The 13,969-nt window shown below is 48.3% G+C and overlaps 1 long non-coding RNA gene across 1 annotated transcript; it reads left to right on the top strand.

The window, feature by feature from the left end:
* The first annotated feature begins 6,607 nt into the window (after positions 1-6,607).
* On the top strand, positions 6,608-13,574 carry LOC102497302 (uncharacterized). The gene is made up of 3 exons (XR_003550589.1): positions 6,608-7,696; positions 10,668-10,718; positions 13,489-13,574. It is a non-coding gene; the product is annotated as an uncharacterized LOC102497302 (long non-coding RNA).
* Positions 13,575-13,969: the final 395 nt, after the last annotated feature.

Consider the following 13,969-nt stretch of genomic DNA (forward strand, 5'->3'; position numbering starts at 1 on the left):
CTCCCATTTACCACACAGCGTTCATTCTAGTTTTCTCTTTTATATGCTTGTAACTTCTTTCTTGGACAGTGAGAAATCCGGCTTCCATTTCTCCTCCGTGTTTACTTCTCAGATGGACGTCCTCCGTAGGTAACCAACCTGCCGCTTTCCCCACCTTCGTCCTGCCTGGGCTCCGACACCCTGCCCCACGGACAGTGGGGGAGCAGGCAGGAAGAAAGCGTCCTAACAACTTAAATTCTATTTCTGTGCTATGTTAAATAACTGAACTCTAGCTGGGAGTTACTCCTGGGTTCTGCATGTACGGAACACTCACTATGCACCAGGTCCACACACCTCACCCGCGTCATCTCATTTAATCCTCAAAAACCTTGGCTCATCTTACGAAGAATATGACAGGCGTAGGGAGGTTGCACGGTACGTGGCACAGACAGGAGAAGATCGCTATGTCCCTAACAATTATCCTCAAGATTAATTTTTTAAAATGTAATTATTTCCATTATGTAACATCTCCTGAATGTGTACCCTCTATGTATCAGCAAATGAGTTTTTACCTCTGTTCTTTGAGTTTATATTTTAAAGTCTAACAAGCAAGAGAAAAGCTGAGCTCATTACTCAGGGCAGCAGAGCACCGTTGTGGCATGCAGCCAGCTAGTTAGATCTCTGAACTGCTGTCAGTCCCTGTAGCAGTGCCTGCGTACAGCAGGTGCTCAGTAAGCAGTTTGTGCATGGACCAGTGACCATGACAGGTCGGAAGCAGGTAAGGATAGTGAAGTGGACAGAGTGCCCATCGAAACTCGGTCTTTTCCTTCGTTAACACGCAGGAGGCCCTTCTGTGCCCCATACAGTTAGGTATGATCATATGACCTGTCCGTCCACAGGAATGTGAGAAGTGATGGGTGGGAAGGCACAGCCTGTCTCTCTCTCTCTCTCTTCCTCTCTCTCTCTCTCTTTTTGAGAGATTTTGCTATAGGGCATGTACATTCACCAGAGAGACAGGCAGAGAGACAGAAAGTGAGAAATCACCACCCTCCAGGGGGGTGGCCATGCCACAATCCCTTCTCTGTTCTTCTCTTGGGATCTTGGGCACACACGCACACGGTGCCTGGTGTGCGTTTAAGCCACGGAGTCCAGAACTTGAACTGTAGTGAACTACGTGAGCGTTCAGTGACATAACCATTACACTATCTGTCCCAGTCACTGCCTCCATTGTCCTGCTGAGGCCAGTTCCAGATGGCGCGATTCCCGAAGGTGAAGGCTCTGACAGTCGGACAAGCTCACCTGGTCTGGCTTCTCTTCTCCTGCCTCTGCTTGCTGACCAAGGGTAGCCTTAACTAACTTCTAAAGCCACTGAGGTTTGCTTTGGAATTCCAAGAGAGAATGTGCACTCACCAGAAAGAGACAGAGCTAGAGAGAGAGAGAGAGAGAGGGAGAGAAGAAAGCTCCCGGCAATGGAGAGTGTTCACACCACACTCCCTTCTCTTCCATTTCTCCATCCTGTCAGGATTTGGAGCATGCACAAACATGCACCCAACATGTTTTCAAGCCTCTGGGGCTGGGATTCGAACTACGGTCAGCCATAAGGAATGCAGCTCCCTTATCTGCTGGGCTATGGGGTTGGCCAGTCACTGAGATTTTGAGGTTAACTCATGTTTGCATCATAACTTAGCCTATCCCGGCTCATATCTGTGTTCTCCAATCTCACAGATTCACATTAAATTGAAAAAAGTTGCTTGCCCTACTAGTAGTCCCCGCTCAGCTGACTGAGCAAATGTAGTTGTGAGGCTTACCAAAGCAAAAGCGCTGTGAGGGTATTCAGATGGAAGGAAGAGCTGGGAGTGGAGGGAAGACAATCAAAAAAAGAAGAGTGTGGGTCAGTCAAGTGCTGTGGTGGTGAAGGCATGGATCCTCCATGGCTGACTATGCAGTTTGAATCCCAGATACGACAGCTTGGAAAATACACTGGGCACACGTGCGTGTATGCCCCAAATACCGAGAGGAGATGGGAGGAGAAGGGATTGTGCATGACCATCCTCCCGGGGTGTGATTTCTCAGTCTCTCTCTCTTTGTCTGTTTGGTGAACATCTGTGCCCTATAACAAAAAAATGTAAAAAAAGAAAAAGGAAGACTGAGGGCCCAGTCACTGTGGTGCGGCAGTTATGCCAGTGCCCCATGAGGCTGGAAGCCATATGGTACCATGGGTTCAAACTCCTGGGTCGGCCTGAAAACATAACTGATGCCGAGATCCACAGGCCCTGGAGGGCTGGGGAAGGAGGACTACAGACTGATGAGACTATCAGTAAAAGTAAATAAAGGAAAGGAGTGCCCAAATTCCTGGAATTCCTAGCATATTGACATAGCTCCTTGTCCTGTAACCTCATGTGGATCATTCCTGACAGCAGCTTCAGAGTCTGACTTCTCTTAGTCCTACAGTGCCAATTCAGGTCACACTTCTTTACAGAAAATACTGATCCTGTGTGTAGTTTTTTTTTTTCTTTCTTTCACTTATAGGAAGATGAGAAGTACAACTTTACATCAAAAGCTACATCAAGGGACCAGCAGTTAGCCTAATGGGTATGCCACTGGACTCCCACGTAGTCCACTGCGGTTCGAGTACTGGACCCGGTGGCTTAAACTCATGCCGGGCACGTGTGCATGCGTGCCTAAGATCCCGAGAGGAGAATGGAGGAGAAGGGATTGCGGCATGGCCATCCACCCTGAGGGGTGATTTCTTGCTTTCTGTCTTTCTGACTTTCTCTGTCTTTCTGGCGAGTGCACGTGCCCTATAGCAAAAAACAAAAACAAAGAAACAAACAAAAAAAAAAACAACTCTAAAAAAAAAACAAAAAAAAGCTACATCAAAAATATTTTTCGTTTTGCTTTATTTTGCAGTTTTTTGTTATAGAACATATGTGCTCATCAAGGAGAGAAAAGAAGAAAAGGGAAGGTGAGAAATCACCCTTCGGGAGGGATGGCCACGCCACAAACCCCTCTCCTCCATTCTCCTTTTTGGATTTTGAGCATGCATGTGCATGTGCGCCAAGTGATTTTCAAGTTACAGGTCTTAAGACTCAAACCTCGGGATCAAGCCACCTTAACCTCCATGCCACATGCTGGCCCACATCAAAGATACTTGAGCTGCTACACTCATACCAAAAGCCATTTCAACACGAAATGGCATTAAAGGCAAAATTAAGAGCTGAAGCATTAGCCTGTCTCATGTGCTGTGAGCCATTGATGGACTGCCCCAAACTTGCCTTTTCTTTTGTATTTTCCTCCTGAGGTAATAAAGGAGTGACTATAAAAACCCTCCCCTTAATAACCCAAAATGTCAGAAGTGACTTTAGGGCATGGCCCTCTACCTGAGATCCAGCTTTCTAGTCTACAGTACCAGCACCAGAACAAAACTGGATGCTGTTTGTGGGCATAGATGAAGCCATTTCCCAGGAGAGAGGCAGCAGCATGCTGACCCTGGGGAGGTACCCGATTCTCCTCCTAGGAACAACCACCCCAGGGGAACCCCAGAACAGCGACTACATTTCCCAGCGCCCCTTGGGGCAGCTGTGGCCACGTGAGTAAGTCCTGGGAAGCCTGTTTCTAGGAGCAGGGCAGGCCTTCCCCTCTCCCTCGTAGTGTGGTCTGTGGGCCTAGTGGCTGGAGCACAAGCCCCAGTAGCATGAAGTGGACCTAAACCATGAGGTTGGCAGAGCGAGGGTAGAAAGAACTGGATCCCTGCGAATGGTGGTGCTCCCCCGCCACTCTGCCATAACTGATGTGAGGGTCTGGTCCCAGCCCCTGTGATTTTGGGTTTGTGTCACTCAGACCTAATCTGAGCTGTTGTAAGAGCTGCCACTTGCTTTAGGTTAAAATAATAGTAATATTAATCCAGGCAGTGCTGTGAGAGTTTTAAGCTTAAACAAACAAACAAACAAACAACACACACACACACACACACACACACACGCACACAACTCATTTAATATAACCACCCTATGGAGAAGTATTATCATTTATCCCCACTGGGGATACGATTATGTAGCAGCTGCCACATAGCCTGCTCAATGTCACACAGCTGGATCGCAGAGTCAGAACTTGAACCCAGGCAGAATGACTCAGCTCGGCAGTCCTGTCCTGTTAACAGAGGCTGGCAAACCAGCGGAGGGCCAAGGCCAGCCTGATGCCTGTTCTTGCTAATAAAGTTTTATTGGAACACAGCTCCAGCCAGTCCCTGGAGGGTCAGCCCTGTTGCATTTACCCCCTGACAGCATAATTACGTAATTATTATGGAGACCCAACGGCTCCCAGATCTGAAGTAGTTAGCACTCGCCCCTTTACTGAGAAAGTTTCCTGGTCCTTGTTCCACATTAGTCTGCCTCTAAATCTGATGTGGAAAAGTGAAACGTTTTCGAAAAGATAAAGTAAGAGCGATTACTTACTTTAGAAAGTGGTAAGCAATAAGATTTCCTAAATGTTAAGTGAAAAAAAGGTTTTGAGGGCCTTTTTAATACCAGACACGTCATCAGGCCCTTTTCATAATTGCACGTTTATTCTTTACGGCTGCACCATAAGGTAAGTTCCCCATTTTGAAGATGGGGAAACTGAGCCCTGGAGAGTAAGTAACTTGCTTGCAGTGACACAGCTGTTAAATGGCTAAGTTAGGGCTGAACCCCGGACTTCTGATTCCAATCCCATGGTCTCTGTTGATGATAAAATGCCACCTCTCTTGAAGCACTTGAAATATAACAATTTACAGACAAATGGACTTGTACAGAGAAACGAAGCACATTTGTGTGTTATAAACCTGATTAAGAACAGAATTAGTAGTGAAGTCTAGTTAAGAGTTATTCGAACCTGGTCCATATGATGGTGATGGTTCCAAAGTCTAAAAAAAAAAAACAAAAAAAAGCTACATCAAAAATATTTTTCGTTTTGCTTTATTTTGCAGTTTTTTGTTATAGAACATATGTGCTCATCAAGGAGAGAAAAGAAGAAAAGGGAAGGTGAGAAATCACCCTTCGGGAGGGATGGCCACGCCACAAACCCCTCTCCTCCATTCTCCTTTTTGGATTTTGAGCATGCATGTGCATGTGCGCCAAGTGATTTTCAAGTTACAGGTCTTAAGACTCAAACCTCGGGATCAAGCCACCTTAACCTCCATGCCACATGCTGGCCCACATCAAAGATACTTGAGCTGCTACACTCATACCAAAAGCCATTTCAACACGAAATGGCATTAAAGGCTAAATTAGAAAGACTATACCAGTTGCTCGGTGTGCTATTTAATGTTAATCCTGTGAAAACTTCCTACAATTTTATTTGCAAACGTAGAAAGAACAACATAATGAACTCTCACGAAACTGTCTTTTGGTTTTACAACTATACATTTTGTCATGTATGCTTTGTTTCTCCTATTGCTGAATTGTGTTATTTTTAAATTTTCATTTATTTAAAGCTTCTTTCTCGCTTTCTCCCCCTTCCCTACTGACCATCACCACTCCCTATGCTTGCTTAAGGGTGTGGGCCATCAGGGCTGTAACAGAAATGGCGGGTTTCCGGTACCCCATTCTCCTCCTAGGAACAACCACCCCAGGGGAAACCCAGAACAGCGATTACATTTCCCAGCGCCCCTTGGGGCAGCTGTGGCCACGTGAGTAAGTCCTGGGAAACCTGTTTCTAGGAGCAGGGCAGGCCTTCCCCTCTCCCTCGTAGTGTGGTCTGTGGGCCTAGTGGCTGGAGCACAAGCCCCAGTAGCATGAAGTGGACCTAAACCATGAGGTTGGCAGAGCGAGGGTAGAAAGAACTGGATCCCTGCGAATGGTGGTGCTCCCCCGCCACTCTGCCATAACTGATGTGAGGGTCTGGTCCCAGCCCCTGTGATTTTGGGTTTGTGTCACTCAGACCTAATCTGAGCTGTTGTAAGAGCTGCCACTTGCTTTAGGTTAAAATAATAGTAATATTAATCCAGGCAGTGCTGTGAGAGTTTTAAGCTTAAACAAACAAACAAACAAACAAAACACACACACACACACACACACACACACACACACACAACTCATTTAATATAACCACCCTATGGAGAAGTATTATCATTTATCCCCACTGGGGATACGATTATGTAGCAGCTGCCACATAGCCTGCTCAATGTCACACAGCTGGATCGCAGAGTCAGAACTTGAACCCAGGCAGAATGACTCAGCTCGGCAGTCCTGTCCTGTTAACAGAGGCTGGCAAACCAGCGGAGGGCCAAGGCCAGCCTGATGCCTGTTCTTGCTAATAAAGTTTTATTGGAACACAGCTCCAGCCAGTCCCTGGAGGGTCAGCCCTGTTGCATTTACCCCCTGACAGCATAATTACGTAATTATTATGGAGACCCAACGGCTCCCAGATCTGAAGTAGTTAGCACTCGCCCCTTTACTGAGAAAGTTTCCTGGTCCTTGTTCCACATTAGTCTGCCTCTAAATCTGATGTGGAAAAGTGAAACGTTTTCGAAAAGATAAAGTAAGAGCGATTACTTACTTTAGAAAGTGGTAAGCAATAAGATTTCCTAAATGTTAAGTGAAAAAAAGGTTTTGAGGGCCTTTTTAATACCAGACACGTCATCAGGCCCTTTTCATAATTGCACGTTTATTCTTTACGGCTGCACCATAAGGTAAGTTCCCCATTTTGAAGATGGGGAAACTGAGCCCTGGAGAGTAAGTAACTTGCTTGCAGTGACACAGCTGTTAAATGGCTAAGTTAGGGCTGAACCCCGGACTTCTGATTCCAATCCCATGGTCTCTGTTGATGATAAAATGCCACCTCTCTTGAAGCACTTGAAATATAACAATTTACAGACAAATGGACTTGTACAGAGAAACGAAGCACATTTGTGTGTTATAAACCTGATTAAGAACAGAATTAGTAGTGAAGTCTAGTTAAGAGTTATTCGAACCTGGTCCATATGATGGTGATGGTTCCAAAGCAAACTGCCCGTTAGTGAGGTTTGGTCTAATGCTCCTCTACCTAGAAGCCCTGGGAAAACCAGTTGCAGAACATCTTTTAAAAGTCTGGCTTTCTGTGTTGTGAAAAGAATTAGCCATCTTCAGAACTGCACGGTGAGTCGAAGGTCCCTGCATGAGACTAACAAAATATAGGAATCCTTTCAGATAGGCCAGTCTGGCTGTCCTCACTGTGGCTGCGTGAGCCGGGCAGTGAGTCATTGACCACTTAGCTGGCCGTGGCTTTCATAGTCTAAGGTTATAAATCTCTAAGAGAATCTCTAGATCTTTTTCCTTGAAAAAAAATGAACGAACTTAAACTTTCTTCCAGACCGGTGGAAGCTTATTGACAATGCCCCTTAGGGCCCAACCTCCCCTTACAATATGAACTGTAGACTTCCCTCTCGTATCTTCTCTCTGCTGTTACTCGTAGTATCTTCCTCAGTACTGTCACAAACAGCGTTAACCTTGCTAATCATCCATTTCTTATCGGTGCAGGAATAGTGATATTCACAGGATGGTGGTGAAGACAGCCCACACAAAGCGCTGACCCTCTGCCAGTCACGTGAGCATTCACTGTCCTCAGCTCCGATGATCCGAGTCGGCTCATCGGTTCCTTCACTTTATGATGTCACAACCTGAGGTTCATTTCCAGTTCGTGAGGACCCACTGAGCACTGCGGTAGGGTTGGTGGGGGATCGCGAAGCCTGATGAAACCGCGGGTAATTCAAATATGACAGAATTTGTACCTAAGCATATGTAAGGAATAAATAATCTAGAAAATGATAAATAGCGTTCCCTTAGTGCGATCTAACTTATTTTTAGAAGTTAAATATTGATGAACTATTATCCACATTTTCCAGGTTCACGCTGATGGTATTAGTGACTAACATTGGTGTAACGTATACTGTCTTGGGTGGGAAATGATGACATGATGCCATGAGCTTTTTTGAGGTCCTGCTGCTTAGGATGCGTGTTAGGGCTCCTCACACACACATGCACACATGTATACAGAGAGAGAGAGAGAAAGGGAGAAAGAGGAAAAGAAGGAGAAAAATTGATTTATTGTTAAAAAAAATTGGCTTCAGAGGTCACAGAGGCTAAGTCCCAAGATCCACAGGGTGAGCTGATATGCTGGAGACTCCGGAGTGCTGATGGTGGAGTTCCAGTCCACGTCCGGAGGCCTAAGAAGCAGACGAGTCAATGCTTTGGTTCTAGTCTGAATGCTGGCAGGCTTGAGACCCAGGAAGAACCTGTGTTCCCGTTTGAGTCTGAAGGCAAGAAAAAATGGATGTTCTATTTTAAAGGCAGTCAGACAGGAAGAATTCTCTCAGGGAAGGGCCAGCTTTTATTCTATTAAGACCTTCAGCTAATTAGATAAGGCCCGCCAATAGCAGGAAGGGCAATTTCAAATTTCAGAATTGATTGAGGCGTGCCTATGCCTGGGCCTCTGTCTCCGGGGGTGGATATCTGATGTGCACTTGCTAAGGATGGTGATCCTGCGCTTAGTGGGAGTGGTCGTACAGAAGCAGATCCAAACTGGGACCCCGAGGAAGAGCAGGCACCAGATGGCCGAGCCCTCTAGGACTGGACTAGGTGCCATTGCCACTACTGACTGACTTTTTCACCTCAAAAGCATGGACGGTGTAAATTCAACCAAACACATGGAGTGTAAGTTCCGTGCTTCTTAAACTTTCCCATTTTACAAAGTCCTAGAGTTAAAGACTCTCTCTCTATTGTAACACGTAGACACGCAGGCTGGAGCCACAGACGTTGAAAGGAAAACTAGATGAGGCGAGGGCTGCTAATTCCCTTAGTCAGGGTCCTGACAAGGTGCTTACATGACAGTGTGAACCCCTGAGGTTGCCAGATTTAAGAAAAAAGAAAGAAACAAAAAGAAAAAGAAAAAGAAAAAGAAAAAGAAAAAAAAGGCTATGCAGTTAAATTTGAATTTTAGAAGAATGAGACATAATTTTTTGGAGAAGGATGTTTTGTGCGGTAGCTCTGAGAGAAGCTAAATATCCTGGTATTAAAATTTATTAACCGACTGAACTATGGCTTTACCTGGGAGTTCTGGGAAACTGAGCTGGCGACTGTGCGGTCTCCATTCAGTCCTGCTAAAGAGGACAGGACTTCTGGCACTGGATGGCTGTGGCCTAGGGAGATGGGCTTCTCCTTGGGATGGTCACGATTCTGTCCCTGGGAGGACAGAGGCATCCCCGGCCAGAGGCCAAGTTCACGAGCCACCAGGTTGCCAAGTCAACAGCTGAACACCCATGAAGAACTTCCTTTCGAGGGCACCTACGAGAAGAGTATGGAGCTTTATCAGGAGCCGTCGACGCCACTGTGCTCTGTAATTATTCATTCACTAATTGCCACAGCATCCTGTTGAGGTTGGTAAAATAAAGCAAACAGGGACAGAGTAGGAGGTGACTCACTGGGCAGGCCAGCAAGCCAGGGAGGAGAGGCAGAGAGTGCCAGGCTGGGCCCAGTTTGCCGTAGGAGAGACCTGCAGGCTGGCTGGCTCGGGGCTGCCCTAGCATCATTAAAGTCCAGAGAAAAGCAGACAAGGCTAATGAGGAGGATGCTCAGAAACTCATAAAGTCTCTGTATTTTAAACAGCCCTGTTGTTGGTAAACGATAGGCTAGAACAGAAATAGATGCAAAGAAAACTAGTGAAGACAGCCCCTCCAGGAGAGAATACCTAAATTACCCTTTATTTCTCCCCAAGTGAAGGTGAATTTTGTCAGATCCTGGAAAAAGATAATGAGAGAAGCAAAACTATTCTACTCTGTAATAACAATAGACCTCAATCAAATATCCGTTATATCAGGTACTGGACATATTTGTTCAAGTTTAATCTTTTTAAAAATAATTATTTAATTGTATTATTATTATTATTATTATTATTATTATTATAAATTTTGCTATAGGGCACATGTGCTCACGAGAAGGAGAGAGGGAGAAAGTGAGAAAGCAAGTCACCAGGTCCAGGACTTGAACTAGAGTCTGCCATATGGGAGTCTAGTGCCTTAACCACCACATCACTGCTGGCCCCTCGGGTTAATCTTTACAGGACGTCTTTGTGTACTGACCGCCATTTTAACAATGGGCGGCTTGAGCTCAGAGAGCTCAGGAGACTTCCCCACACTGCTGCCCAGTGGAGGAGAGATTCACACCCAGGCCTTGCCTGACTCAGGCAGATACCATTGTCTGCAGAGACCAGCCTGCCCACACGCAGGAAAACCCCAAACACCTACATCTAATGGAATGACTTGTCTTTTACAATAGCATTGACTTGAACTCTTGAGTAAGATGTCTTTTCTTAGGATGGGATGACTCCAAAGCAGGCTTCATTTTATATTCATTCACACACACCATCACCAGTCACTTTGCTATGGGGTGAGTCTACAAGAGGCCTCACTTGATATTCATTCATTCATTCAGCATAACGTCGTTATTTGCTGAGAATTTACTAGGTGCAGAACACTGCTTTACGTCACCTTTGGGAAGTCTTAATGTCATGGAACATGGAAGAAATTCATGGGCTTGGCAATTTGAATCCAGGAGTGGGGAGGGATGTTAACATTTTGTTGTGTGCTTGTACTGACACACTTTGCTGGAAACTTTGATGTATGATTCCAGTTAATGCTGGTTGTCCCACAATGTAAGCACTTCTGTTTGCTTTTACAGAGGAAGAATCAATGACTTGGAGAAGTGGAGGCTGTCTTAGGCACACGGCCAGTAAGTCCTACACTTGAGAGTCTAGTCTGGTTTGGTCTGCACATCCCACTGTCTTTGCTCTTGAGGGGACTTCACCATCATGTCATCAACAAGAGACCAGATTGCCCTCAGCAACAAAACCGATGGGGGCCAATCTCAAGAGGATGTGGGGTCCATGGTCACCCAACGCCACCAGGAACATGCCCCACACCCTTCACTCCCTTCTTTCTTTCCATGTCTTGGCCTCCTCCTGTCTCCATGTTTCCTGCCTGGAGGAGGGTGGGTGTTGTTTCTTTTTGGTACGACCTTCTGGTGACAACTCACTTGTGTTGGAATATCATGGGACCGTTTCTTCCCCCGTTGAAAACTTATGAATCTGTGGGCTGCTAAGAAGGGTGAGCCCACGCCCCTGTCCACCAGAGTAATCACATGACTCACTCCAGGTCAGCTGGAGTTTGTCCTTAGGACTTTTTTCATTTCATAAGAGGAAAGAGGACATGTGGCCATTGCCCTGGGGTGACGTAAGTAGGGCTTCTTGTGACCCAGCCTCTTCTCTTCTGCCCCTGGAGGAACACAGGACAACGTGTGATGCGACAGGAGATTGCAGGCCCAGTGCTGGCAGCTGAGGCCCCGGTCCGTCGGTCACTAGCTGTTAAATCCCCTTTGTGTCTGTGTTAGTGCGAGGCGGTTTCTGTTATGGAGAGAAGGGGTCCCAGTTCACAATTCCAGCCACGTGCCCTGGCTCACTTTTTCACTCTGTCTCATGCCAAACCTTCAATGCTATTTACTCATTTTCTTTCTGTTCATCTACCTTAACTCTGGTGGAATGTACTTCCCTGGCCTCGCAGCTCGGCTGGTGCTGAGCTCACGGGGAACAGAGTCCCACCAGCCCGTGGGCCCCAGTCTTCCCCTTTTCACTCTCTCTTCTCTTCTCAGCAGTAGCCACCTGGAACTCTCCCCTCCCTCCTCAGACTTATGACGCTCCACTTCTCCCTTGCCGCAAGTGGCCCAACTCATCCTCACGGGGAAACAGAAGCCCAGAGAGCACAGCTCCTTGCACAGGTGTCCGCAGCTGCCCCAGGACGATTACAGGCAGCGGCAAGCTTGGGAACGTAGATGGCCACTGGGTTGAACCAACGCTTCTCAGAGGAGGGCAGGAGTCCAAGGAGGAGGGAGTGGCTCTTTACTGTCAGAAAGCATCTTGCCTTATCATGTGAAAGGCAACTGAGGACAAATAAGGGTGATTGCCTGGTGCCACAAGGTCACCTGACGGCAGGCCCTGAGGGTCGTTAGCCACTGGCAGACAGCTGGGAGGCAGAGTGGCCCAGGTTCATGACAGCAGACTGACCTGAGGAGGGATGCTCGGACCACTGAAAGTGCATTGGGTCCAGATTTTGAAAACCATTCCACCAGGGGCTGACCAGCCAGATCTTGTGCTGCACATGCGTCCATCAGCAGCGCAGCTGAGCCCGGGGATGGTACCGTGTCACCCATGCCCTTTCCCTGGCTGTGGGATGAAGCAGGAGACCTTCCCTGAGACCAGAAGAGTTGTAGGCACTGGACCAGGGGTGCTGTGTCTCCTCCCCACTGTCACACAGCAGCCTTGGGGTCTGGTTTCTTAGAGAGGGTTAAAGGTGCCTCACACCTGCCTGGAACAGGACAGTGGAAGAAAGCATGGCTCCTTCCCTGCCTTCCCTGTTCCCAGACCTGGGGTAGGAGAGGCACATTTCAGAGGAGGATGGCGGCCCTGGGTTTCCAGGGAGATGAGCAGCAGAGATCTTGGGGCAGAGTGAGGTAGGAAGAGCTAAGGGCGGGTGCTGGATGAAATGCAGCTCAGTGCTCCTGTCTGCCCGGTTCTCCAGGAACGCAGGAGGAAGGAGGACCTGCAGGCTTGCAGAACCTGCTCTGTTGCAGAGGACTAAGCAGGGCAGGTGCCCGTAGACCTGGGGTAGGCCATGTAGGACTTCCTTCTCCCATCTGAGGCTCCTTCCTCCACCTGTGCTCTGGTCCCGCCCCTCATCCCTGGAAGCTCCGTGTAACAATTACCTCTGTCTCGAACCCCCTTCCCGGCAGCGTTGCACACACACTCACATCTGTCCCATGTCTCTGTGGGCCGCCGCCACCCTCTTGCTCCCTCCCTCAGCTCCCCTGCAGCACCTCTTTCCAAGCCCTCTCCTCGTCGCCGTGCCTGGCTGTCCCTTGGACTCTCTGGCTGGCCCTCTGGGCTGCATGTGGCCTGTTGCTCCTGCCTTTCTGGAAGGTTCCTCTTTTTCACTTTCCACACCCCAGGCTATTTCTCCTATTTCCTAAAGGTCGCTCATTTCCCCTCCCCGCTCCCAGTGCCTGGGCCTGGCCCTTGTCAAGCTGGTTGCCTGGACAGCTCCCTCACCACCCTCTTGTGCTTCTGCTCACCGTCTGGCCATCCTCCATCAGCTGCCCCAGAGAGCCCAGTGTCCTGTGAACCCGGTCCCACCGCGCTGTGGCCTAGTCCTGGGCAGCGGACTAGTCCTCCCATAGCCTTTGGGACAGAGCTCCTTGGTGGGCACAAGGCCCTTTGTGACCTGGTGCCTGATTTCCGCTATGGACTGCCCGCTTGGCGGTCCTCTCCAGTTACGGGAGCACCCAGGGTTCCCAGTGAGCCACGTTCTCGCTCTCTCAGGGCCCTGGGCCTTGGTGGGTGTGGGTCCCTCTGCCTATGATGCCCCACCCCTTTTCTGGTTGGCGGTCCTCCCTCTACCCGGTGATCTCCTGACTTTCTCACCCTGGGCTGAATTTAGATATCATTTTTCAGAGCCCTTACAGACCAGCTTTTGTACTGGGATAAGCGTTCCAAAGAATACCCAGCCCCCCAGCAAAGAAGTCAAGAAGATGAGCACTGACCAGGTGAGAGTTGGGCCTGGCTGTCTCCCAGGCGGACTCGCCAGGAGAAATCGACTCGGTGCAGAGCCCAGCTCTGGGTCTTGACGGCTGAGGAACACAATCACCAGTGCACCGAGAGCGCGAGTGAGTGAGAGAGTGCGCGCACGCCTTGCAGAGGCAGACTTAATAACGCAGCCTACCCAGCACGTTTGCAGCCAGGAGGGCTCTTGATTTAGAACGGGGCCCATAGTGCAGCCGCAGGACGCCCTCAGCCAACGCATGCCCTCCTGTCTTGGAGGGAGAGGCGGGAAGTGGAATGGAGGAGGGTTTGCCTTCCAGAGCTGTACACACTGGCGTGCAGAGAAGGGGAAAACGCTACATGCTATGAAATCAATCTCTTTCTCCTCCCTGGC

The sequence above is a fragment of the Tupaia chinensis genome, unplaced genomic scaffold, assembly GCF_000334495.1.
Source record: "Tupaia chinensis unplaced genomic scaffold, TupChi_1.0 Scaffold000468_1, whole genome shotgun sequence".
Lineage (NCBI taxonomy): Eukaryota > Metazoa > Chordata > Mammalia > Scandentia > Tupaiidae > Tupaia > Tupaia belangeri.